General features: G+C 45.6%; 2 non-coding genes across 2 annotated transcripts; both read right to left on the bottom strand.

The window, feature by feature from the left end:
• Positions 1-8,645: 8,645 nt before the first annotated feature.
• trnat-agu lies at positions 8,646-8,718 on the bottom strand. The gene has a single exon. It is a non-coding gene; the product is annotated as a tRNA-Thr (tRNA).
• Positions 8,719-12,763: 4,045 nt separating this feature from the next.
• trnav-aac lies at positions 12,764-12,837 on the bottom strand. Its single transcript has one exon. It is a non-coding gene; the product is annotated as a tRNA-Val (tRNA).
• Positions 12,838-13,097: the final 260 nt, after the last annotated feature.

Raw genomic sequence — 13,097 nt, 5'->3', positions numbered from 1 at the left:
ATCGGACTGCAAAATGTCCGCTCCCTCTGCAACAAGGCCCTGGTCATCAACGATCTCATCCTTGATGAGAACGTTGATATCATGGCCTTGACTGAAACGTGGCTCACCCCAGGCGACACCTTCCCCCTCACGGAGGCCACGCCACCCGGCTACACCTCCCACCACATCCCCCGCCCCAACCGCCGTGCCGGTGGTGTTGCCCTTTTCTCAAGGACACCACTTGCCCTATCCCCCTACTCCACTGGCTCTTTCCCCTCCTTTGAGCACCTCACCCTCTCCCACCCCTCATTCCTCTCCCTTAAAATCCTCCTCCTCTACCGGCCCCCTAAAACCACTCCCACCTTCATCTCTGACATTTCAGCACTCCTCACATCTCTTTGCCTCTGCTCCGATCGCCTCATCATCCTGGGCGACTTTAACCTACACTTCACCCCCTCCTGCTCCATCTCCACAGACTTCTCTTCCCTGCTCTCCTCACTCAACCTCTCCTTACACATCAACTCCCCCACTCACAGTCACGGCCACCCACTCGATTTGGTGATCACCCGGTGCCTCAGTGTCTCGGATGTCACTATTACCGACAAGGTCATCTCTGACCACCACTTCATCTCCTTCACCACCTCCACCCCCCTCCCCTCCTCCACCAGACCCACCACCATCTTCTACCGCCCTTGGAAGAAGTTACCCCCACAATCCCTAACCGATGCCTTGGAGTCCTCTGAACTCCTCTCCCTCTGGCCTTCAACCCTTACTGACCCCTCTTCTCCTCCCTCCCTCCTACACAATACCCTCTCCTCCACACTCGATACTCTTGCCCCCATCACTTCCCGGACTGTCTCCTACTCCCGCTCCTCCCCCTGGTACACCACCCACCTCCGCTCACTGAAAAGCCAGGTGCAGGCCGCTGAACGCACCTGTGTCAAATCTGGCCTAACGGTCCACCGACAAATCTGGCTGGACCTCCTCAAAATTTACCGCTCCACTCTAGCCTCGGCCAAGTCGTCCTTCTACTCCAGGATAATCCTGGAGGCGAAGAACAACCCAGGCTACTGTTTTACACCACAACCCGACACCTCCGTCCCCCCCGCCACCCCGCACAGGTCATCTCCTCCAACCTTCACTGCGAGGAGCTGCTGGATTTCCTTGAATCCAAGATCAAGGGAATCCGCTGCGCGGTCACTTCCCCTCCAACTTCCACCCACCACCCAACCCCCTTTCCCCTCCCACACTCCGACTCCTACCCATCCTCCCCTACACACCTTCGTACCCGTTTCCCCACCCTCTCTCACTGAACTCATCCAATCCCTAAAACCAACCACCTGCTCCCTTGACCCCATCCCACTCCACTCCTTATCTCCCAGCTGCACTTTCTTGCCCCACATATCACTGACATCATCAACCAGTCCCTCTCCTCTGGCTCTGTCCCCATTCCATTAAAAACTGCCATCATCACGCCCACCCTGAAAAACCCTCCCTTGATGCGTCGCAGCTATCAAGTTACCGGCCCATCTCCAACCTCCCCTTTCTCTCCAAGGTCTTGGAAAGAGTTGTCGCCTCCCAACTGCGCTCTTTCCTTTCCACCCATTCTCTTATCGAACCCCTTCAGTCAGGTTTCCGTGCTGCCCATAGCACAGAAACTGCCCTGGTCAAGGTCACCAATGATATCCTGACCATCTGTGACCAGGGCTCCCTCTGTCTCCTCGTCCTACTCGACCTATCGGCAGCATTCGATACGGTCGACCACGCTATCCTACTCCACCGCTTGTCCTCCCACCTCAACCTTCAAGGCACTGTCCTTGAATGGTTCAGGTCGTACCTTTCTCACCGTCTTCATTTCGTCTCAACGAATGGCTTCTCCTCCAGCCCCCGCACTGTCTCATGTGGTGTCCCTCAGGGCTCTGTCCTCGGTCCCCTCCTCTTCACCCTCTACATACTCCCCCTTGGTGACATCATCGGCAGACATGGAGTTAACTTCCACATGTATGCGGATGACACCCAACTCTACCTTTCCTCCTCTACTCTCAACTGCACGACCACCGATGTCCTGACAGGCTGCCTGTCCGACATCGAGTCCTGGACGAGAGACAACTTTCTTCAGCTCAACGTGCGAAAAACCGAGGCGCTCCTGATTGGCTCACGTCAGCGCCTCCGCACCTCAGGCGCTGACAACATCAGCATCCAAGGCTGCACTCTGCACCTCGCAAAGCCAGTCAGCAACCTCGGCGTTTTGTTCGACCCTGAGCTGTCCTTTCTCCCTCACATCAGCACCACAACTGGCACCGCCTTCCATCACCTCCGGAACATCGCCAGACTACGGCATTACCTCACCCTTCACGCTGCTGAAACTCTGGTCCACGCCTTTGTCACCTCAAGGCTGGACTATGGGAATTCTCTCCTCGCCGGCCTTCCCGCCACCTCCCTCCACAAGCTGCAGGTCATTCAGAACTCTGCAGCTCGTGTACTGTCCCGCACCAGGCTTCGCGATCACACCACTCCCACCCTCGCTCGCCTCCACTGGCTCACCATCCCCCAGAGGATTGATTTCAAGATCCTCATCCTCACCTACAAGGCCATTCACGGCCTTGCTCCCTCCTACCTCTCCGACCTACTATCCCCCTACCTACCAGCCCGTACCCTCCGTTCCTCTGGCTCCGGTCTGCTCCACGTCCCCCGCCCAACCGCCCTACCATCGGTGGTCAGGCCTTCAGCCTCTCAGCCCCGAGGCTCTGGAACTCTATCCCCCAGTGCCTTCGCCTTGCTTCCTCCCTTTCCTCCTTCAAGGCCGGTCTCAAAACCTTTCTCTTTGACCGAGCCTTCAGCTCCCCTCTCGACTCTCTTCCCCCTCTTCGCTCCCTCCCTTCCCTCCCCTTACCCTGAGCATTTCCCCCCTCCTCGCTCCCTCCCTTCCCTCCCCTCACCCTGACCATTTCCCCCCTGCTCGGGTCATGACCCAACTGTGCAGCGCCATGGGACGTCCTCCTGCCGTGAAAGGCGCTTTATAAATGGAATCTTGTTGTTGTTGTTGTTGTTGGTTTGTCATTCCCTCTGGCGCATTACCCAGTCTCACATGCATTCTCTGCCAGCACAAAAGTCTCAGCGTTAGACCAGATCAAAGCGCAAATGCTGTGGATATCTGTAGCTCAGCAGTTTGGAGCATTTGCCTCACAAGCGAGGGACCTAAATTGGTTTCCCGGGCAGAGCAAACTATCCGTCAAGTTTGTTCGCTCCACGCATATGCCTCTCTTTACCTACCATTAAATAGGATGCAATATATAAGTCGATTCACGGACAGTTTTTCCTGGAAAAATAATCCCTTCAAAGAAAAATAACAATGCCTTGAGTCTTTTCTCCGTTAATAGATAGACAAGTGCCAATATCTTACACCAAACTTGTCAAAGCACAACAGATATTCTCACACGACAGAAATATGTTTCACTGTAACGGCTCATAAACAGTGGGGCAGAAAAGAATTCCATGAACAGCTGACTCGCAAAATACTCCGGCTTTGAGGGAACGTGAAGCATAATATTATTCATGGTAATATAGGAACCTTGCATTTGATATCGCACCTTGTTGCATCTTCAAGACTTCTCAAAAAGTTACGCAGAATATACTGAAAATTGTAGTGACTCTATATTTTGTGGGCGAAAAACTGCAGCCAATTCCCTAAATTTTTATCTATTTATTGTTAATTGTAATTTAAGAAACTTGCTTTGATGACATTTCTATTTGCTGACTGTAAGGACAATCCTGATCGTCAGTCTCTCGGCAATAGGTCGGAGAAGAAATCGTCACATTTGACATGTTTTGTAGACGGCCAAATAAAGCAACCGTTTGAAAAGAATAACAATTTAGTTCAATTGAACAAGGTCATTTTGATTATATGTAAACATCTCTTTCACATAACTGTGTTAAGTTTTATTGACAGTGCATCCCGCTCAGTAGCTGGTACTGTTGCCTGTTGTAAGTAAGGAATCGACAAGGCTCCTGGATTCTGCACTGGCTTCAGTGGTAATTCTCTCTAACGCCTTTTCTCAGTTTTGCCTCCATGTACCTTCATACTCTGATTTACAAAATATCAATTATTCCCTTTTCCCAAAGTCCAAAAGTTACTGTGTATGTGACCTCCCAAGGCTTTTCATTCCAAAGAATGTGTATTTATAAAAAGTCTCATTGTTAAAAAGGCATGAAGTTTCAAAGTATCAGAAAATTAACTGTGTTTATATATTATACATATATATCACGGGTGTAATGAAAGAGGGATGAACAGAATCATTATCCTGAGTATGATAAAACAGCCTGTTTCACTCAGCTTGTGATGTGGATTTTCATTCCTGGAGAGTTAAACTGGTTTCAACACATCTTCTGAATTAACTGCTGTATTCTTACGTATAAAAAAAAAGAGGGTCTGCCTTCATTTAGCAACTATTACAAACGATCTCAAGTTATCAATCTATTTATACTGTATATTGGTTTGGTTTCTTTTTGTTACTTGCAATTCAACACTGCGTGATTAAAAGGAATGTTCGTTTGCAGATGTTGTGGAACAGTTAACGGTGAATAAGAGTTTATCAGCAAATTCTAAACAAGTCACTGTTTTTACATTTTTTTAAGTCTTTTTCTCAGCGAACTCTGGAAAGACCCTTCACACAGGTGGAGTCAGGCTGCCTTCAGATGGGGCGGAAACTCAGAGCACAATTGTCAGGAAGCAGCTGTGATTGTGTGCAGTCAGTCAGTGATCGGCTTCCTGCCCTCACACTGCACAGCCACAGCCTGAGCTTTCATACAGTGTTCCCCATCACACCTGCCACAGCAACAACAGCAGCAACAATTGCAACAGCAACTGGTCATCTCATACTGTCTGGTCATCTCACACTGTCTGGTCTTCTCACACTGTCTGGTCATCTCACACCATCTGGTCTTCTCACACTGTCTGGTCATCTCATACTGTCTGGCCATCTCAAATTGTCTGATCATCTGAAACTGTCTGGTCATCTCAGACTGTCTGATCATCTCAAACTATCTGGCCAGCTCAAACTGTCTCGTCATCTCAAACTGTTTGGTCATCTCAAACTGCCTGGTCATCTCACACTGTCTGGTCATCTCACACTGTCTGGTCACCTCAAACAGTCTGGTCATATCACACTGTATGGTCATCTCACATGTCTGGTCATCTCAAACTGCCTGGTCACCTCACATGTCTGGTCATCTCAAACTGTCTGGTCATCTCACACTGTCTGGTCATGTCATACTGCCTTGTCATCTCACAATGTCTGGTCATCTCAAACTGTCTGGTCATCTCAAACTATCTGGTTATCTCACACTGTCTGGTCATCTCACACTGTCTGGTCATCTCAAACTGGCTGGTCACCTCAGATTGTCTGGTCAGTTCAAGCTGTCAGTTAATTTTTTTTCCATGATCTTGCTACCTCCGACCTCTCCGATCTCCTAATTCCCCAACACCCTGTTCGCTCCCTCCGCTCATCGGGCTCCGGCCTGCTTCACCTCCTCCAGCTCGCTCGCGCAACTGTCGGCAGGCGGGCCTTCCGCCACTCTGCGTCCGCCCTCTGCAACTCTATCCCGCAGTCCCTCCGTGTCGCCGGCTCCCTCGCCTCCTTCAAGACCACCACAACACCCACCTGTTCGAGCGTGCTTTCGTTCTCGCTGCTTCCCCCACTGCCCTCTCCAATCCTCCACCCCGACCTTCAGCTCGCGTCCGAAACTTCCTCTGTCCTGCGCCTTGGGACGTCCTTCCGACGTGAAAGGCACTATAAAAATGCAATGTTGCTATTGTTGCTGATGTTCTCAGGACAACTTACGCTGTCCCGTCATCTCGAAATGTCGGGTCTGCTCAATCAAAATGGTCGAAAATAATACATAACAATAGTACTATTTGTCAGAGCTACTTTCAATTAGGAGTAATGTCTGCGAAAACTTCACAGGATTTTCTTTGAAATGTAGTAATTTCTCTTTCATATCAGCAACTCTCAAGTTATCACCTCCCTTGTCTCTGCGATTTCCTTCACCTGCCGTTACCGGGCCGATCCGTTTAGTTTCCATCTGACGTATTTAACTTAGTGGAGTTACAGTGAATTTTGGAGGCGACAGAATCCTCAATAAAACGGCATTATTCAAATTATCAAATTCATCTCGATAGTTTCGTTGGAAGACAATCTCTTCCATTTTCCAGTAGTGCCACGTGAGTTATAATGTTTTATTGAAACAAGGAAATTTAACCGCTGTTTAACATTTCAAACAGATAGCCATCAGTTCCAGCAATGCAGCAGAATCCCATCACTGCTGTGCTGTGTCAAGTTAGATGGCAATAGTTCTGATCGATTCTGTCTCACACACAGGGTCAGTACAGAGACGCCTAGTGTATCGCAGCTCTCACACCGCAGCATAACTCAGCACACATCCCCAGTATAGCCCACCCGCTGCCCCAGCAGAGCCCAGCTCACAGCCTCCAAAATGTGGAAAGTAGCACACAGTTTGCTCATGTCCCCAGTGTAAGTAATTGTACTACATTAACCAATATCCTGGACTTGTGTAAAACACTGTGCTGACGACAATTCCTGATGGTGTCAGGACAGCAAAAGGTGTGGGATTAACGAGCGTGTTTCTCTGATCATTGAGTGCCGTTTGGTATTATCATTGCCCTTCCTCGATTTGTTGCTTATCGAACGCAGGACAGAATTGGCACCCGGACATGTTCCCGCACCCCCTACGCCATTGGCCTATCCCCACACTGAATGAAACACTCACACACACACATACACACTCAGACATAAACACCCTCAGACACTCAATGACTCCTCATGAACAACCCTCATACACATAACTCTCACACACGCCTCATGTCCATTCTCTTGAAGGCCTGCAGTAGGAGCACAAATGCAGCAGATGGCGGTGCACTGTAAGTCGTCCGTGTGATCCCAGTATTACACCACCACCTTGTGCCTGAGCGCGGTGTTACATATCCAAGAAAATTATCTTTAAAAAATCTTTTTTTCCCTATAACCCTGCAGGCAAATCGGTAAAGGTCAGGGTGGTCCTTGAGGGCAGGCATAAACTTCAAATGCCATGACTCCCCATGCAGACACAAACAGTTCACTTTGCCCATCTCACCGACCTATCCACACATATGTGCGGTCCCTGCCGTGTAGGCGTGTGTGTTTATGTGTTTTTACACATTCTTTTCCTCGGGTGCAATTCCTAGATTATACGCTGAATTATGACGGCTAGATAAATGCAAGCATTTGTTCTTATAAACAGCGCAGCACGCGAGTGAGCACCGTTTGTTAGGGCAAAATGACGGTTTTGCACATCGAAGTGGTGTAGAAAGAGGAATTCACAATCAGATCCGTTATGATAATATTAATGCTTACTTTTGATATAGCGCTTTTCACGTCTTCTAGACGTCCCAAAGCGCTTCACAGAAATACTGTACATTGAATGGAATGTATATTTGTGGGCGAAAGCCGCAGCTAATTGTGCAGAGCAATGTCACGCAAACAGTTTTAGAGTGAAAATGACCAATTTATTATTGTTTTGTTTTTTGGAGGGATTAGTATCAGGCATGTGGAATAAGGAAATTTTCCCCAGATTTCGCTTTGCCTGGAATTGAACTCAGGTCTCTCAATTGCAAAGCGAGAGCTCTAACCACTGAGCTATAGGATTGCATAGCATCGGAGTTAATTTCTGTTAGGCCTGTACAGTAGATAGTTGCAAATATCAATGTAGGTATGTCATGAAATCTCGTAGTTTACTCGCCAACACTTGTTTCGAAGCAGCAGATCTTCATAAAGATTTCAATGATGGTTTGAATATTTAGAAACAAAATCAGTATTTGCAATATTTCTTCCACCATATACCTAGTCAAAGTACTTGACTTTATATCCTAAAGAAGCTTGAGACGACTTGACGGTGTGATCCAGCAGTATATCAAACGTAATAATTATTATTAACAATAACACAGGAAGATAAGCCCATTATTTAAGTCTAACAAACGGATAAATATTCCAATATTTAACGCACCAAGACACTCACCTTCCCCATTCCTCCTTGTTCGTTGCTCACATACATAAATTTCGTCTCCGAGCTTCACATCTGTTACCGACAACAACGACTTGCATTCATATAGGTCGCTCCACTCCGGGCGTTGTTTCCATGCACTCAACAATGGCAGAGCAAATGTGACCAAAGGAATTGTCGAAGACGGAGCTCTTGAGTCGCAACCTGAAAACGGGGAAGAGGCGTTAAGTCAAAGGGCTAGAGGGAGGGAGTTTCAAAGCTTTGGGGCGTACTGATTGAAGGCACCGCTCCAATGGTGGAGCGCAGAGTGTCAGGGACAATGATTAGGTCAGAGACAGTAGAGTGAAGGGAGTGAGTCGTGCTATGTGGAGAGAGGAGGTTTGGGAAAGAAGAGGGTGCTAAGGAACCGAGGGATTTAAACAATGGAGTGAAGATCTTGGAGTCGGATCCGCTCTATGACAGGAGTCTTTGGAGTTTGGCAAAGGCGGCAGTAATCGGGCTGCGGAGTTCACGACAGAATTGGCGATTGCTTCTGCACCAATTCACCATACATTGAAACGCAAAGCAACAAGCACCAAAAAACAGTGATGTTCCAGGATGAATGGCATCAAAGGCACCGCTGGAATTTGAACCCAGGATCTCCTGTTTACTAGACAGACGCTTTGCCATCTAAGCCACGGCGCCATAGCTTGATTTCCAATAGTTTTATTTAAGCCCAGGTGAATGTTCTTGTCAATAACATGTCACAATGCTGCATACAGCCACGTACTTATGCAAAAACCGCAGCCAGAGTGAATGATAACCCCAGTTATCACAGCAACATCCAAAGCGGCAAAATAAGTGTTACTGCAAATTGATCATTCTCAGAAATAACCTGGTGCTCAGGAGATTATTTCAGGTTAATTTGGATTACAGGATATTAATAAACAAGATTGAGGTCTGGCGATCTGTCCGAACATTAAGCGAAAGTCTCTGATACACGAGGCCTCACTGGAGAATTTGAATTGAGATCCAGTCGTTGCCTAAAATTCCAGAACTGTCTTGATATAGGGTTTAATGTGAACACTTTAAGAGATTGATTGCAATAAATTGGATTGCATTCCCAGTACAATTTCTGAATCCCGGGATTAAGAATTTTAATCCTGGGATATCGGGATTTCGAGGTGCAAATCCCTGCGTGGGAAAAAAGGCCAGGAATGTCGTCCCTGCCCTGGCAGCAACATCTCCCCGATTCATTCATTGCGTCCACTCTCCCCCTTCTACCGCAGCAACACAGCCTCCTGACAGAAAGAGTGAAAAAGTGACACAAAGAGAGAAAAAGACAGATATACACACACAAGCACAAAATAAAAAAAAGCTTGATGAAGAGTGGAAATATATCCTCTGCTGTCTGGGAACGTATGATAAAATGGAACAAAACTGTTCTGCACCCAAACCTGTTGTGTGAACTGATGATCATGAGTCTGATTTGAATGATTTAATGAGAACCTGCTCTGCCATTAGCCTGTTATTATTTACCTTTCAATGAACTCTTTGGGGATGTAATCGTGACCCATGGAAGGTGCGGTCGATCAAAATTCTTCATCTCTACCTGGTATCCATGGCAATCGGTATAATATTTGATGGGATGCTGAATCGCACAAATAACATTTATTTCCTTTTCAGCTTCTTGTACTACATTAATGTGCGTAACTTCAGAAACTTTGTTTTGTCTTCAGCCGCTCGATGCTCTATTTGGCTAACAGTTGCCTTCACGGTTGATCGTTATGGTGCCATTTGTTGTCATGATTGAATGGCGGGGCAGGCTCGAAGGGTTCGTATATGTTATGGTATGTTATATTGCAATAAAAAGCAGATAGTGCTCTGTGATATCGGCCAGTTTGGTTAGTCCTACCATGCGTGTGCTCAGCTGTGGGCAGGGCATTCCAGTTTATCTTCTTTTTGTTCCCCTTGCCACAGAATATAATAAACCGAACTACTGCATTGAAAAACCCAGTTAGTACATTTCACCATATTGCAGAGCGTACGATCGGTTGATTCCTGTACTTGAATCCATTCCTATTGTCATTATCAATGCTCTGACTGTCAGGCACATTTTAGTAGCCAGTAAACCTCGCAGAAGAATCCGGGGTGACAGCAGTGGTAATGAACAGAACAATCCCGAGATGGCGAAACGGATAAACTCCATCATTTTGCTCTTCAGTCTATTGGCAAGTTTTCCACTTTTGTGCATGACAAATGTTGTCTATCCCTTAATATGGTGAATTTCAAACTATAACTATGAAGAGAAAGTCATTAATATTCGGTATACCATACAACAGACGGGATTCATGATACAGCGATTGAGCTCCTGAATGAACATTTCCATATATGCCGTGACTCAGAACAATTTAGAGAGGAAATGAAGATTAGTCTTAAATAACCATTTGCTCTGTTAAGTCATTGGGCTAAATTTTATTTATGAGACAGATTGATTGTACATCTTTGCGACAAGGCCAGAATCATACGACATAGCGTTTATTTTATCCAAATTTTACCAGTCGACTTGACATTGGAAAGCGATTCATGTTCACATCATGTCGTGTTTAGATGTTTGGAGATTTGACACGCGATTGGAAGCTTTGTTGTGTGGCGCTCATTCAGAAATATAACTTAGCTGTTCACGTCCTTTTCGTTTTAAATAGAAAGGATAAATAATATTTACTTCCATCGATCTCTCCAACCTGAGCAGAAGATTGAGATCCTCGAAAACAAATAAAAAGTTCACTCGATGCTGTAAATGATATGTTGCATTGATTACAATTAAACAAGATTTTGGTCAGTCGGGTATCTGTCACCTGCAAAAACTCCATTGTGATTCTTATGAGTATCTAAAGCAGAATTATATTTCTACATATTTATGTTACGCGTCGCTGATTCTGGAGCGGACCCACGAGAGCGCGGGACGGGGCTGAGGCCAAGCAGCGAGTATTAAACCCGAGCGAGGTGAGGAGCCACTCAATTGGAAGCAGTGTCAGTTGAAGGCGAGGGGTGGTGGGGTGGTCGAGGCAGGGCTTGGTGAATGGTTTGTCAGGCTGTTTGACAAAGGTCTAAATCATCTTTCCTCACCCCACCGCCGGGTGGGTACCACATTCAGTTCTCGCCAATGCAACGAATATAATCCAGCCGATATGGACCTTTACATCTGTATAGCACTTACGTTATCATCCTATTTCAAGGTTAATATTTTCACACAAGATTTCGTACAATTTTTAAAAGCAGTCATTGCTCAGAGTTCAGAAGTGGAGAAGCCACTGATTAACAACATCAAAAAAGTTGTGGCGAGTCACAAGCAAATCATTAGTTTTCATAGCGAATGAAGATATTAAGAGAGAGATTAGCCTTTTGCAAAATATCCATCGCTATTGACATTCCACATTCTTATTCTGTTATCCGCACATTTAATCAATCTTGAATATGACAGCCGGTTCTGCAGAGACCAGTCCTGTTATACAGAGACCAGGCCTGTTATACAGACACCAGGCCTGTTATACAAGTTACCAGTCTTCTTATACACAGATCAGCCCTGTTAAAGAGAGACCAGGCATGTTGCAGAGATAAGATACCTATTATACAGAGATCATGAAGCCCGGATAGCTCAGTCGGTAGAGCATCAGACTTTTAAAATATCCAAATTGATAGTAAACTGAGAGCCCGGGGTTCAAGTACCTGTTCGGGCGTTAGTTTTCTTTTCTTTTTGGTCGGGGGTGGAAGGGCGTACATACGAATGTTTATCCACCCTTTCCCTAACATCAAGCAGACGACATTTTAATATGAGATAAACATCGCATTTTTAAAGAAAATTTCCTAATTTTTCTTCCTTACAAGATAATGTGAGCATGGTGACGTCTAACCAAATGTTATCAGATACAAAACATCATCATTTAATGCAGATACACCAGTGAAAATTGTATATCGTGGAGTAAATTCCAGATCTACTCCACATTTTACAAGGGCTCCACTTAATGCTACATTTGAACGGTCTGTTTCAAGTTCATCAGCTTCAGATGCTTTCGTGACCCACCACAACCCTATCTTTCTAATTTCTTGATTCCCAAGTCTCTGCCATTGTCCTGTAGTGAGCTAACACTGACCTTCCCTGTGTGTCTCTGCCCACCTCCAGCTCTGGAAAGCTGCCTCGGTTACTCTACCTCAATCAATCTCCATCTGTCTGCTATCTCCATTGTGATACCAAATCGCCGTCCTTTCATTGCCTCATCTCCAACATACCTTTCTTCGGAGTTGCAGGTTTAACCCTTTCACTCTGTATTGTCTTATGTGAAATACAAGTTGTTGGTGATTCATAAAAAAAATTATCCACACCTGACTGTGTTTGACAAACTCTGAAGAGATATTTTATGCTAACAGGAGAATATGTTATGCCCAATTCGAAGCTTTGTCATGTTATTTCCTTCACTTTAATGGATTCGATTCTGCAATGATTGGAAAAGTTGAGTTCAACGGGAAAGAAATCTTCATGTGTTTATGTCAGATCTATAACGGAATTCATTTCATTAGCAGAAATAAAGTTTTATGTTTTTTTGTTGCCTGAAATCTTAATGTTTACAGATTTACAAATGGTAATTATTTTTAATGGTGTCTGTACATTATGCGGCTCCAACCAATTCAATTGAATGATTACGTATTCGTCAATAATAACAATGATAATTTTTAATAAAATATAAATAAATGTTCCCGCCAGGTTTCGAACCTTGGGTCCTTTCGCGTGTTAGGCGAACGTGATAACCGCTACACTACGGAAACTTTTGTGAATTCCTTACTGTTGAGAAAAGAGTAAAACTCTTTTCCACCTAACTTTCCGATCATTCACAAAACTCCTGCAATTCGGGGATGTGATGTGATAGCTGAAAGATCTTCCGAATGCATGTAGGAAAGTTGGTTTATATCCTTGGAAACAGGAGGTAAGAAGTGCTCAAGTTCTTGCAGCCGTGAAGCAAGTGACTGCCGTGTTGAGAGTTTCCAAATCAATGGCACCTGATCCTACAAACAAGTTTAATTTCTGA

The sequence above is a fragment of the Callorhinchus milii genome, unplaced genomic scaffold, assembly GCF_018977255.1.
Source record: "Callorhinchus milii isolate IMCB2004 unplaced genomic scaffold, IMCB_Cmil_1.0 Scaffold1113, whole genome shotgun sequence".
In the NCBI taxonomy this organism is placed as follows: domain Eukaryota; kingdom Metazoa; phylum Chordata; class Chondrichthyes; order Chimaeriformes; family Callorhinchidae; genus Callorhinchus; species Callorhinchus milii.
The sequence above is the reverse complement of the archived record's forward strand: the minus strand, read 5'-3'. Positions and strand labels throughout refer to the sequence as shown.